Below are 14,184 nucleotides of genomic sequence, written 5' to 3'. Positions count from 1 at the left end.
TTTCCAATACCCAACCTAGCTATAGGAGGTAACCCAGGTAGGCTCATTTGTTCTCAAATCAAACAGAGTCCTGCATCAACACCAGGCCGGCCAAGTAACTATCTAAGTATCAGTTGGAGCCCTGCTGGCAACAGGCCACCAGGGGAGGTGCTCTTTTCCTTTAACACAGGGGTAGAGATCCCCCCTCACCACCCACCTTGGAGCACCACTAATGGGGATCTTGCCCCTACATGTGCCTGAACCCCACAAGCCGGAGGCATCCTGCCACAGCAAGGGCCTTGACTGGGAGGCCTCATTGTCCCCAAAGGCTGCCGACGTCCCTCTTCCATAGAGATCCAGCCAGGGGAAGCTTCATCTACCTTCTCAGACAACATGTGAGGTGCCTGGTGGGAGCCCAGCAGCATGAGGTATACCCCCAGTTCACATTAGCACCACTAGGGCTCTGCAAATTAGAGTGCCACAAAAGTAGGCCAGGACCTGTGTGCTATGCCTTAACAAGTTAAAAATGAAAATAAATAAAATACTTAAAATATTGACTTTAGTGGCTGGGCACGGTGGCTCATGCCTGTAATCCCAGAAGTTTGGGAGGCCAAGGCAGCTGGATCACCTGAGGTCAGGAGTTTGAGACCAGTCTGACCAACATGGTGAAACTTCGTCTCTACTAAAAATACAAAAAGTAGTCTGGTACGGTGGCACACCAGCTACTTGGGAGGCTGAGGCACAAGAATTGCTTGAACCTGGGAGGCAGAGGTTGTAATGACCCAAGATTGTGCCATTGCACTCCAGCCTGGGCAACAAGAGTGAAACTCCATCTCAAATATATATACATATATACTTTAGTTATAAATAAAATAAAATAATTTAACAGAACCCATAGTCTCCTAAATAATAGGTAAAATGTCCAGCTTACGATTAAAAAATCATCCATCATACCAAGAGCCAAGAACATAACAAACTTTAATAAGAAAAGATAATCCACTGATGCGAGCGTTGAGACAAATCAGGTGTCAGAATTATCAGACAAAAAGTTTAAAACAATGATCATAATAGTGACTTAACAAGCAATTACAAATTCTCTTGAAAAACTTAAAAGATAGAAAATCTCATAAAAATTATGAATCAAAAAAGCAAATGGAAACTGTAGAACTGAAAAATACAATAGCAGAAATTAAACGCTCTCTAAGTAGGCTCAACAGTAGAGTGGAGATGACAGAGGACAGAATCGGTGAACTTGACAACAGATCGACAGAATTTACCCCATCTTAACAGACAGAATATGGACCTAAAAAATGAACAGAGACTCCGCAACCCGTATGACCGTAATAAATGAGACAACATTTGTATCATTGGAATCGCAGAAGGAGATGAAAAAGAGAGTGGACATAAAAGAGTAGCTGAAGGAATAGTGGCTGTAAATATCCAGATTTGGTGAAATACATAAACCCATGGGCTTAAGAAGCTGAGCAACCCACAGATAGCAAAAACCCAAAGAAACTCATACCAAAATATATCATTCATTAAACTTCTGAAAACAGAAGACAAAGAAAAAAATCACTATTTCAAAATTGCTAAAATAATACATTTTTAACATTCTCACCACAAAAAAAATTGTAAGTTGGTGAGGAGACGGATGTTAATTAGCTTGATTGAATCTTTCTATAATGTATACGTAAATCAAAACATCACATTGTACCCTACAAAAACACACAATTAGTTTTTACCAATTAGAAACAGATAAAAATAGAAAACAGCCAGAGAGAAATGGCACATTATCTATAAAGGAGCGAACACCAATTCAAAGGACAGAGGATTTTTCATCTGAAACCATGGAGGCCAGAAGGAAATGGCACTGCATTTTTCAAGCACTGAAAAGAGAAAGAACTGTCAATCATGAATTCTGTATGAAAATATTCCCCAGAAATGATGAGAGAAATAAAGACACTTCCAGAAGAAAGAAAACCGAAATATCATGTTGTTAGCAGGCCTACCCTTAAAGCAGCGTTAAAAGTAACTCTTTAAACAGAAGGACAAAGTAAAAGAAGGAATCTTGGACCATCAAGAAGGAAGAAAGACCAGTGCAAAGGAAATAAGGTGAATAAATGCAATAGGTTATCCTTCTTGTCATGAACTCTCTAAATCATATAGATGGCTGAAAAATATCATCACACCATCTGATACATAAGACAGTATTTAAAAATAAGGAGACAAAAGGACCTAAATAAAATTAAGGCTTCCACACTTCACTGAAAGTGATGAAATGCTGACATCGGTAGACTATGATGTCACATGTATATTTTAATATTTAGACCAGCCACCAAGACAGTGACACAACATGATATACTCAAAAAAAAACCACAAGATATTCTCAAAAACACAAAAGGAACCCCTAAAAAATTTCAAGTGTTTCTTTTTTGTCACAGAGGCAAAAAAATGAACTAAAACCAAGAAATGAACAGAAAATTGTACAATTTACATTAATACTGACATGGTTTGGCAGTGTCCCACCTAAATCTCATCTTGAATTATAGTTCCCATAATTCCCACGTGTTGTGGGAGAAACCGCTTGAAGGTAACTGAATCATGGGGGTGGGTTTTTCTTGTCCTGTTCTTGTGATAGTGAATAAGTCTCATGAGATCTGATGGTTTTATAAAGGGGAGTTCCCCTACACACACACTCTTGCCTGCCACCATGTGAGATGTGACTTTGCTCCTCATTTGCCTTCTGCCATGATTGTGAGGCCTCCCCAGCTACATAGAACTGTGAGTCCATTAAACCTCTTTCCTTTATAAATTACCCAGTCTTGGGTATGTCTTTATTAGCAGTGTGAGAGCAGATGAATACAAATACAATTAAGGAAAGTATAGTATTCTATTTTACCTTCACTTCTTTCTTCTCTAGGGCTCTTCCTTTCTTTACATGGATCTGAGTTTTTGACCTATGTAACATTTCTTCCCCCTGAAAAGCTTCTGTAACTGTTCTTACAGTACATATGCTTACAGTTCTTACAGCATATCTTACAGGGAAGATATGCTAAGAATGATGTGCAGTTTTTGTTAAAAATCTTTGTTTCTCCTCCCTTTTGAACAATTAATTTAGCTAAATATAGAAGTCTAGTCTGGTGGGGTTTTTTTTCTTTCACACTTTAAATATTTCACTCCATTCTTTTCTTGCTGACATGGTTTCTTATGAGATACTCTGTCATAATCCATATCCTTATTTTTTTAACAGGTCAAGTTTTTTCTTCCTCTCTGGCTACTTCCAAATTGGATCTTTGTCTTTAGTTTTCTGCAGTTTGAACATGATATGGTGTAAATGTTTTTCCCACAAGCCTAGATTTTTTATGTTCTTTCAACTTCATGGATCTGTGGTTTGTATTCTATCATTAATTTGAGAAAGTTTTTGGTCATTATTACTTCAAATATTTATTTTGCTTCATTCTCTCTTCTCCTTTATTGCAACTACACTTAGTTATATTTCTTGTAATTGCCCCACAGTCCTTTCTTGAATTGTGTGTGTGTGTGTGTGCGTGTGTGTGTGTGCGCACGCGCATGTGTGTATGTATTGCAAGTGTCTATTGACCTATCTTAAAGCTCACTGACAGCCTGGGCAATGTAGTGAGACCTCATCTCTACAAAGAGTAAACAAAATTAGCCAAGCATGCTAGTGCACAACTGTAGTGCCAGCTACTCGGGAGGCTGAGATGGGAGGATCACTGGAGTCTAGGAGGTCAAGGCTGCAATGAGCTGTGATCATAGCACTGCACTCCAACCTTTGTCTCCAAAAAAAAAAAAAGCTTACCGATCCTTTTCTTAGCCATGACCATTTTCAGTCTACTCGTGAGCCCATAAAAAGCATTCTTTATCTCTGTCACAGTGCTTTTGACTTTTGAGTTTTTTCTGTTCTTTTTAGAGTTTCCATCACTCTGCTTTTATTATCCATACCTTGTTGCAGGTTATCTACTTTTTGCATTAGAGCTCTTCAAATATTAATAATAGCTATTCTAAATTCCCTGTCTGATAATTCCAACATGTGTATCATATGTGAGTCTGCTGCTAATGCTTACTCTGTCTTTTCAGACTATGGGCTTCAAGTTTGGTGGGGATTTTTGAGGGGATTGGTTGGTTTCCTTGTTTGTCTTTTAGTATTGCCTTGTTGAAAGGTTAATATGTTGTCTGGACATAGTGGCTCACGACTGTCATCTCAGAACTTTGGGAGGCTGAGGCAGGAGGATTGCTTGAGGCCAGGAGTTTGAGACCAGCCTGGGCAACATAGCAAGACCCATCTCAAAAAAAAAAGGGGGGGGGGACATGTTTTATTGAATAATAGGGACTAAGGTAAATTAGTCTTTAGTGTGAAATTTTATGTTAATTGGGCTAAGAGTTGGACTTTGATTAATATTTTCTGTAGCCGTAGATGTCACAAGCCCCAAATTTCTCCTTGCTTTTGCTCTATTTTTAACTTTGGGCTTCCCTAAGTACTCTTCCTCAGACAGAGTCTGCGACTTGCAGCTCTTCCAGCTGTAATTCACTCTTATTCTACCACAGTCCTGTAGGTGTGATGCTAAGAGGAGTGTGCTTGGGGTGGGGGTACGTTATTCTACAATCTTATGATTAAATTGTAGTTTTTTTCATGGGCCTCTGTCTCAAGGCTGTGACCCTCACAAGTGTTTCTCTAGTCGTATAGCTTCCTCCCTCTTTGGTAAGCCAGGAAGTCTAGAGTGGGCTGGAGTGGGAGCAATGCCCTTTCTCCAGCTGGGGGAAGACTGTAATAGTGTTTTTCCCTGATGAGTAGGTCTCTGTTATGGACAAGGCTCTAGGGGAGCTTCATGAGGATCATCCTTCCCCACCCCTCACCAGAAACAGGAGGAGATCTTGCTTTTCTCTTCATTGTGAGAAGCTGTTGGTATTTCTGAAGGTAAAAACCATAACAGTGGGTCCCTCTAGGACTGCAGCCCATAGGAGGTACCCACTTTCACACTAGTCTACACTCAGCCTCCAGCAAGTCATCAAAATTCATGTTTAAGACTTCCTGCCAGTTACGGCTCCAGCAGCTTCTTCCCCAGGCCAGTAGATCTTGGCTTTGTCCCTGAAGTCACCTGTCTTGACAGATGTCAGGGTGTGCTTTGTAATCTCAGTTCTCTGATGAGTCTAGAAAAAGTCATTGATTTTCAGTTTTTTTCAGCTTTTTATTTTTCTTTTTTTTTTTTTTAAGATAGAGTTTCGCTCTTGTCACCCAGGTTTGAGTGCAATGGCATGATCTCGGTTCACTGCAACCTCCGTCTACCGGGTTCAAGTGATTTTCCTGCCTCAGTCCCCCAAGTAGCTGGAATTACAGGCACGCACCACCACACCCGGCTAATTATTTTGTATTTTTAGTAGAGACGGGGTTCACCATGTTGGCCAGGCTGGTCTCAAACTGTTGACCTCAGATGATCCGCACACCTTGGCCTCCCAAAGTGTTGGGAAACTTTTTCTTATTGATAACTTCCAATCTCTTCACATGTCAAAGCTGAATCCGGAAGTCTGATTAATTTTCTTTTTACCTTTTAGGGACATTTCCCAGACTAAATGAAGTCTAGCTCCATTAAAAAGTAAACCATAATGGACCTCCTACTGAGTTTGGAGGAATTGCTGTGGGCTGATTGCCCCAATTAAATCATTCATCCTCTATCCAGCATGAACACTTTGCATGCTCCCTGTGGGCCTGTGATTTGGATCTATATATTGGAATGGTGCTACAGAATTCAGTGTCCTTAGATCCCAATCTCTTCTCTATTTCTCAACACATGGGGAGCTCCTTGGAATCCCACAGCGGTTCTGGTTACAGGAGATCCAGACATACTGGGCATGATTGGACCATTCCCTGCCTGAGGTCATGCTAGAGCCAGAGACTGTGTGACAGAGATGTGCATGTAGTTTAAATATGAGAAGACCGGGTTTAGGGCTGATATTAGGACCTTAACTACAAAAATCCAAGTGAAATCTGAGAATCCTGATTGTTTTCTTCCGACCTAAGATTATTTGCTTGTTCCCAAATACCAAATAATTTGGGGGAAATCCTGACATCCTGACAGCCTCTGAACATTAGAGGTGGTCAGGAACCATGTCTCTTCTCCCAACCCTCCTCACCAGGGGTTGTGTGGAAAGCAGGTCTCAGGCTGAACTCACACAGACATTTATTAGCTCAATGTATGAACCAGCTGATGCAGAATCCTTCATACAGCGTGATGTCTTAAGCTTCTATGCTGCTGCATCCTTTTAAGCCACCCTGGGAAGCACATTAAGTATACAAGAATTCACCCCTGGCAGTTGCAACCATCATGGGAAGGGGGGAACAGCTGGTCTGTCAGTCCAGTCAAGTGAAGGATGAAACAGATTTCCACATCCTGAGCACCGCTCCAAAGTGGGGAGACCACTGGGTTTGCTGGATATTTTTACTCCATTCATGCATGGGTAGAGTCTTCCAACCAATCACATATAATTATATCACTTATTTCATCAAAAAAAATTATCCAACAGTCCTTGCACTGATCAATGGACCTGTTACTGCTGATGCTGATGGTAATATTTAAAGGCTTGCCTTAGTTGTTTCTGGAAAACTGATTCCAAATTCAGGTCTAAATTAAGGTAGTTAGGATTCCTCATTAGTGTCCTCCAAATGGTAACTAAAAGCCCTGGGAGTTTAGATCAATGTTCACATAAACTCTCACACACACACACACACACACATATCACATACACACACACATCACACACACACATATCACACACACATCACATACACACACATATCACACACATATCACATACACACACATCACACACACACACATCACACACACCACACACACACACATCACACACACACATATCACACACACACACATCACACACACACACATCACACACACATCACACACACACACATCACACACACACATATCACACACACATCACATACACACACACATCACACACACACATCACACACACATCACACACACACATATCACACACATCACATACACACACATATCACACACACATCACATACACACACATCACATACACACACATCACATACACACACATCACACACACACATCACACACACACACATCACACACACACATATCACACACACATCACATACACACACATCACACACACACACATCACACACACATATCACACACACATCACATACACACACACATCACACACACACATCACACACACACATATCACACACACATCACATACACACACACATCACACACACACACATCACACACACACATATCACACACACATCACATACACACACACATCACACACACACACATCACACACACACATATCACACACATCACATACACACACACATCACACACACACACATCACACACACACATATCACACACACATCACATACACACACACATCACACACACACATCACACACACACATCACACACACACACATCACACACACATCACATACACACATACACACATACATCGCACACACATCACACACACACATATATCACACACACATCACATACACACACACATCACACACACACACACATCACACACACATCACACACACACACACCATTCTAAAAACTTAAGAATTTTTAAAGTAAATTAATGACGGTACTTCAGCTTACTTTGTTTTTTTTATTTTACTTTACTTTGTTGTCTACTGACCACAAAGCCCAGTGTTGTATTCTTAACCACTATGGATCATCAAACATGAATGTTTCTATTCTTAGAAAATCAGATGTACAAATAACTCCACACTTTCTGCATGTGTAACATCAGGCAGGTCATTTAACCTTTTTGGGCCCTAATTTCTAAATCTGAAAAGTGAAGTTAATAATGAGAGTTATCTACTTCCACGAGTGGCTGCCAGAACCCCATGAGGTAAGATGAGTCAAGGTGCTGTGGAAGCCATATGAGCAACAGGCGTGAGGGAGGCGGCATTAGTTGTCTGCATCTTGAAGGGAGAACATTCAGGAGGGAGAGTCTGCAGCTTCCTCATCTGGAAAAACTCCCTGCTGCCTAAAGGAGCACAGAGCATCGTCAAAATCCACACATCCAAACCAACCCCGAAGGCACTTGTTATTCATAAGTGAAAGGTCCTGGGTGTGGGTGGATGAAAGTTGAAAGCTTTCCCAAGTCAAATGAGAATGTTTGCTTCCATTGCCTCACACTGTGGCATGAATAAGAACATTTCCTGGCAGGGTAATGCTTTCCTGTCTTCTCCGAGCCATGAGTTCTTCTGTCACTGACAAATTACTTACAGCTTCTGAACTGTGAGCTCTTTTATCGCTCCAGTCAAAATTCAAAAATTCAGGAGACCACTGAAGCAGATAGAATGCTTTGGGTTGTAAGTAACAGGGAAATTCTAGAAAAGTCAACTTAGTTGGAAAAGGAATTGTCTTGGACCCAGAATGCCCAGGTGGGCTGACTCAAAAGCTCGACAAGGACCTGACCACTTCCTCCTCTGCCATCCACAGGGCAGGGCTAAGAGACTCCCGGCAGGCACCTGTATGTGATGGAGTGTTATTGGCCAATAAAGTTGTCATTGAAAAAGACTACATAACAACATGGGAAAATGCTTGAGATGCTAAGAGAAAGACACAGAGGATAAAAATGGACATAAATACGATTAGACTTGTCCTTAAAGAAAGAAAAGCAAAATTCTGCTTCAAAAACATTGGAAGAAAATGGACCAAAACATTAACAAGAGCTGTATTTAGGTTTTCTCTGTGCTTTTTCCCTACTTTTCAGTATTTTTAAAGTTTTCTTTAAGGACTTTCAAGGTGAAAAGAAGTTTATTTTAAAATTTAAAATGAAATATAGAGATGTTCAGGTCTCCCTGGGAATTCCTGGTGAATGAGCACTGCTTTGCCGTGGGTCATAGAGTTTCGTATCCCTGTGACCCTGATTGAAGACTGAGTAACTCTCGTTTCCATTTATGGGATATTTCCACTATAATTAACCTGAGAGAGTAGATTCTGCTAGTGGCTAATTAAATTTTTGCCTGATAATGATAGAAAGCTCATTATCTCATTCTATCAGGATACTATTTATCCCAGCATTTCTATACTTTCTTTTTAATGACCTATTTTGGAATAGATCAAACTTGCAGAAAAGTTAACAGAAGAATATTTTTTAAAAATCCCATTTCTCCTATGATGGCTTAAATTTTATCATCATTTTCACCATCACACGTTCTCTGTATCCATCTATAATCATAAATCACTTATCTTTTTTGGAACCATTTGTGAGCATGCTGCAGACACCCCTAGATACTGCAGTGTGTTTTTCCCTAAAGACACTCTCCTACATAAACACTGCACAACTCCTCTAACTGAGAAACCCACACCAATACATTCATATCCAACCCACAGACACCATGCCAATTGTGCCAGCTTTCCCAGCACCATCTCTACTTCCTTTCTGGCCCGTAATTCAATCCAGGCTTGCACGCCATACGCATTTGTCCTGTCTTTTCAGTGTCCTTCAGTCTGTACCAGTTCCTTGCCCCTTCTCTATCTCTCATGCCCTTGGTAGTTTTAGAGAAACTGGGGCATGAGGCATGATGTGTCCTCACAACAGACTCAGGCCAGGTCTCCATGATGGAAACCATGCAGTGCTCAGTGCAGACAACGTGGGCCCTTCCCACTCCTGCAGAGGGTCGCCTTCATCACTTCAGAGCCTGCCAGTCCTCTCCACGGCAAAGTCAGCATTTCTCCTTTGCAATTGATGATTATGTGTGGATGACGTACGGAGACTACAACTCTACCCTTTTCTCATCAACTCCCACTTACTAGCCACAACACCTACTAATGACTCCTCCCTGAATCACCACCCTTTTGGTGATTTCCAAGTGATAATTTTCTAATTCCATCATTCCTTTTGCATGCATTAGTCAACATTCTACTTTAAGGGAGAGGCTTCTATTTTCCCATTTACTCATTCATTTATATCAGGGAGGACTCGCGGGGGCCTATTTCCTTCAATGGGCTATGGTCTACCACTATGACAATTTACCTTGATGCCCAAATTGCCCAAGATGTGACCAGTAGAGACCCCCACAACTTTAATCCTATATCTTTTAAACACAACTCCATCATTAAAAAGCTCTGAAAACCCCCTCAGCAATTTTGTCTTGTTCTCTAAAAAGTGAAAAGTACTCACATCATGGACAATCAATTCTCTAGCCTTCTTTTTTTAAACAGGAAAGGTTGAAATGGGAATTGGGGCCAATAAACTATTGGTTTTTCTAACTTACACTTTCAGGATCTCAATTGCCAAAAGTTACTTCTCATTAATGTAGGATTTGGAGAATTGGAGATCTAAACCTGCTCATTAAGGAGGCTACCAGATTCCTCTGGTAGACCAGTTGTCTACCCATAAGTAGCCTGCCCAGTGTGGCCTCCAGGTCATTTCAGGTCCAGATACAGCAAAGGACCAGCCCTGATGTGGGTGATGTACAGGGTATCATTGTCGGGAGACACTCAGAAAATCTACCTCTTTCGCACCCACAGTGTCCATGCCAAGCATAGGACCTGGCAGTATATGGACAGCAGTCTCCTCTTGAAGGCTGTTCTCTAGCTCTTTTTAAACTTTGTAGTAACAAAATTGGTCACACACAAATATGCATGCTACCAAAAGAATTTTTTTTTTTTTTTGAGACAGAGTTTCACTCTGTTGCCCAGGCTAGAGTGCAATCTCAGCTCACTGCAACCTCTACCTCCTGGGTTCAAGCCATTCTCCTGCCTCCACCTCCTGAATATCTAGGATTGCAGGCACAGGCCACCATACCCAACTAATTTTTATATTTTTAGTAGAAATGGGGTTTTGCCATATTGGCCAGGCTGGTTTTGAACTCCTGACCTCAAGTGATCCACCCACCTCGGCCTCCCCAAGTGTTGGGATTACAGGCGTGAGCCACCACGCCCAGCCCCAAAAGAATATTAATCAAGGCTCGAATTAGATAATTCATTCAAAAAATATTTTTGAGTCTGGTCTTTGTCAAGCATGGCTCTGGGTACTGGAGATAGATGAGCGAACAAATCAAAGTCCTTGTCTTTGTGGCCATCAGGAGAGAAAATGGCCATTTAAAAAAAAACTGAGCAAGTTCACATGCAGATGACAAGTTGTGATATGCAAATGGAAAAACTAAATGGGACAAAGGGGATAAGACTGCTGAGTGTGTGTGTTTGTGGGAGGTGGTGGGGTGCTTTCCTTTAGAAAGCACCAGGGAAGGATCTGCTGATGCAGTGACATTTCAGGAGAGACTGGAAGACTGGAGATCAACAGGTGGAAGAATCTTCCAGGGAGGGGGGTCACCAAGGGTGAAGTTCTGGAAGTGGGCTTGGATCTCATGTGGCCAAGGAACAGAGAGGGGCCAATGGGCAGGGAGAATTGAGTGAGGGCGCAAGTAGCTGGACATGAGTTGGAAGCAGTAACAGGGACAAGCACGGGTTGTTCTCGAGGCCACTTTGTAGGTTTTGGCTGTTACTCAGAGTGAAATGGAGCATCACTGGAAAGCCCCAGGGAGGAGGTTATGTGTCTGACTTAGGCTTTAAAAGATTGTCTTTGGAGGCTGTATTGAAAATGGTCTATGGAAGGGCCATGACAGGAATTGGGATGCCAATTAGGAGCTGTAGAAATAATCCCAGCAAGAGGTGGTGGCGCCTTGGACCAGGGTGTTGACGTGCAGGTGGTGACAAGTGGTCAGATTCTGTGTATATTTTCAAGGTAGACTCAAAGACTTTGCTAATGCTTTGGTGGTGGGATATGAGAGAAAGACAAGCCTTGCTGTGTGTTTGCCTTGGTTACTGGAAGAAGGAGTAGCAATTTCCAAGATGATGGCACTGCAGGATAATCAGATGGATAAATGGGAACAGTCTGGATGGACTAAGCTTGAGGCCCCTGGCAGACTTCCTGGAGGAGCCGTCGAGGAGGAAGTTTAGGAGAGAGGTTGGGCTGGAAATAAAGCTTTGGGCGTCATCAGCATACAGTTGGTGTGAAAAGCCGTGAGACCAGAAGCGAGGACCTAGGGAGTGAGGGTGAATAGAGGAGAAAAATAACCCTCTGAGGGCAAGCTCTGGACCATTCAAGAGCGGCCCCTGAGAGAGGAGAGCTATGCACAGGAAAAGGGAGGGGTGCCTCAGGCACAGAGCAGTCAGCTCCATCACACGATGTGACAGGTCAAGCCCATAGCAACCAGGACTTGGACACTGGATTCGGCAAAGTGGAGATCTCAGATAACCTTGACAAGAAGAGTCTGGTGACGAGGTGGAAACAAAGCCCAGATGGAGTTGCTGTAAAAGACAGAGAAAAAAATGGGGGCAACAAATATAAACAATATTCAACAAAATGTAGAAAAGGTTTCCTAGCCCTTCCCCAGCACGCTATCAGGAAGGTGAGCTTCATTTCCTACCTGGCTCTCGGAGTAGGAAGCCACCTTCCCATTCACTGACAGCCACAGCTTTCTCTTTGGATAAAAGAAAGAAAGAGCCTAGAAGAGGGGGCTGGCTGCTGCTGCTGTAGCACGGGGCTGGGGTGTGTGTGCAAATGGCCCACAGAGAGAGATGCTTGACTACTATCAGCCTAAGTTAAAAACACAGAATTTTACACAGTGATTGGGAAGACTGCAGCAAGTTCTGAGGTTTCCATATTGACCAACTACATATAAACTCCTTTTCAATTTTGAAAACAAATTGCTATTAAGTGCAGGCACGTTTCTCTATGTCCATTGCTGACCTGTCGCTTGTGAGGGGGCTACTCTGCAGCCACACTTACCATACACCACCCTTTTTCCTTTGCCTTTAAGACAGGCTCTCACAGGAGCTTAGCCAAGCCTGTCAGTTTGGAGAAGAAAACTAGAAACTAGCCAAGTATGCCGTCCTTCACGAAATATTTCATCCTCATACTTCAGCTCAAGCTCACACAGAATGCCACCCTTCTGCTGAGAAGCCATCCATTTATCTGAAATGTCATTAGCTGATGTCACTCGGATATGAAAGAGAGCAAGTCAGGGCAGGGCTTCACTGGACTTTCCAAAGACATGTTTGACCCCACTAGAGGCAGGTCAGACCAAGGGGTAAAAAGAGAGCGGGGGAGAGAAAGCACGCATGCCCACATGCACAAGTGGGTTTAGGTCCAGAGGATTTTAAATAGAGTTCAGATATGCAAATCAATTTGAATGGAAGGAAGCATCACCCATGGTAAGACGGGAGACCCCCTAAGAACCTGTTCAGTTGGGCCTAGAAGGCAGCTTTGCCATGTTGGTGAAGACACAAGAGCAGGGACAGGCAGCCCTCTGACAAAATGGGAGGTTCTATGGACATCATGTGGACGTGTTGAGTTACTGAGATGGAACTGAAAACCAGGATTCAGAAACATCCAGGGTGATCATACGCCTGGCTTTCCCAGGACCATCCATTTCCCCTCTGCCCACTCCCACCTTTCAGTGTCTGTCCTTACCTCCTGAGACTCACCAGCATCAGGGGCAGTGAGTGGTCAGTCCCCGAGCAATATAGCCACGGAACCCTTGGAACCCCACCCTTTGGGGCAGGTTGAGCCTGATGGGCTGCTTCACGCTGTGCTCATCCAGTCTGGGCACCTATTCAGAGCATTCAGAACTGTTCAGCGACGACCCCTTTGTATTACTTCTAAACCATAGGGTTGTACTTGATCTCATTTGTCGGTGTGGTTTTTTTCTTTCATTTCTTAAGAAAGATCTGGGGATGAACAGAAAAAATATACCACTCGTTGTGCTTTTAGTATTATTTACTTGTTTGAGTTTCTAGGATGTTTATTTCATAGTCTTTTTCTAGCGGGCAGCACATCTCTATTAGGTTTTAACTCACTTTGCATGGAGAAGACGCCTTGGGCCTCCTGGTGCTAACAGAATCCCAGAGGCAAAACCACTCAGATGTGGGGGGTGGGGAGTTGACTGATTAATCATACAACATAACAATTGTTACAGATTTTTATTCTCCCAGGTAACTATTTCCATGAAATATGTCCAAGTTCCCCGTATCTCCTCACCTCCACCTTTCCAGCGTTTCTATAGTGTATAACATACGCACAAGCCATCTTATTACACAGTTTTGTTTGGAGCGTTAACAGAAATGATTGCACAACATTATATGC

General features: G+C 42.5%; 1 long non-coding RNA gene across 1 annotated transcript; it reads right to left on the bottom strand.

Annotated features, from left to right (window-relative positions):
- Window positions 1–11,007: 11,007 nt before the first annotated feature.
- Window positions 11,008–13,772, bottom strand: LOC135967482 (uncharacterized). The gene is made up of 2 exons (XR_010581632.2): window positions 13,513–13,772; window positions 11,008–12,347 (listed from the first exon to the last, which is right to left on the bottom strand). It is a non-coding gene; the product is annotated as an uncharacterized lncRNA (long non-coding RNA).
- Between the last annotated feature and the right edge of the window lie 412 nt (window positions 13,773–14,184).

This window comes from Macaca fascicularis, chromosome 15 (assembly GCF_037993035.2).
Source record: "Macaca fascicularis isolate 582-1 chromosome 15, T2T-MFA8v1.1".
Classification (NCBI taxonomy): Eukaryota; Metazoa; Chordata; class Mammalia; order Primates; family Cercopithecidae; genus Macaca; species Macaca fascicularis.
Note: the sequence above shows the minus strand (reverse complement) of the source record. Positions and strands in the feature narration are given on the sequence as shown.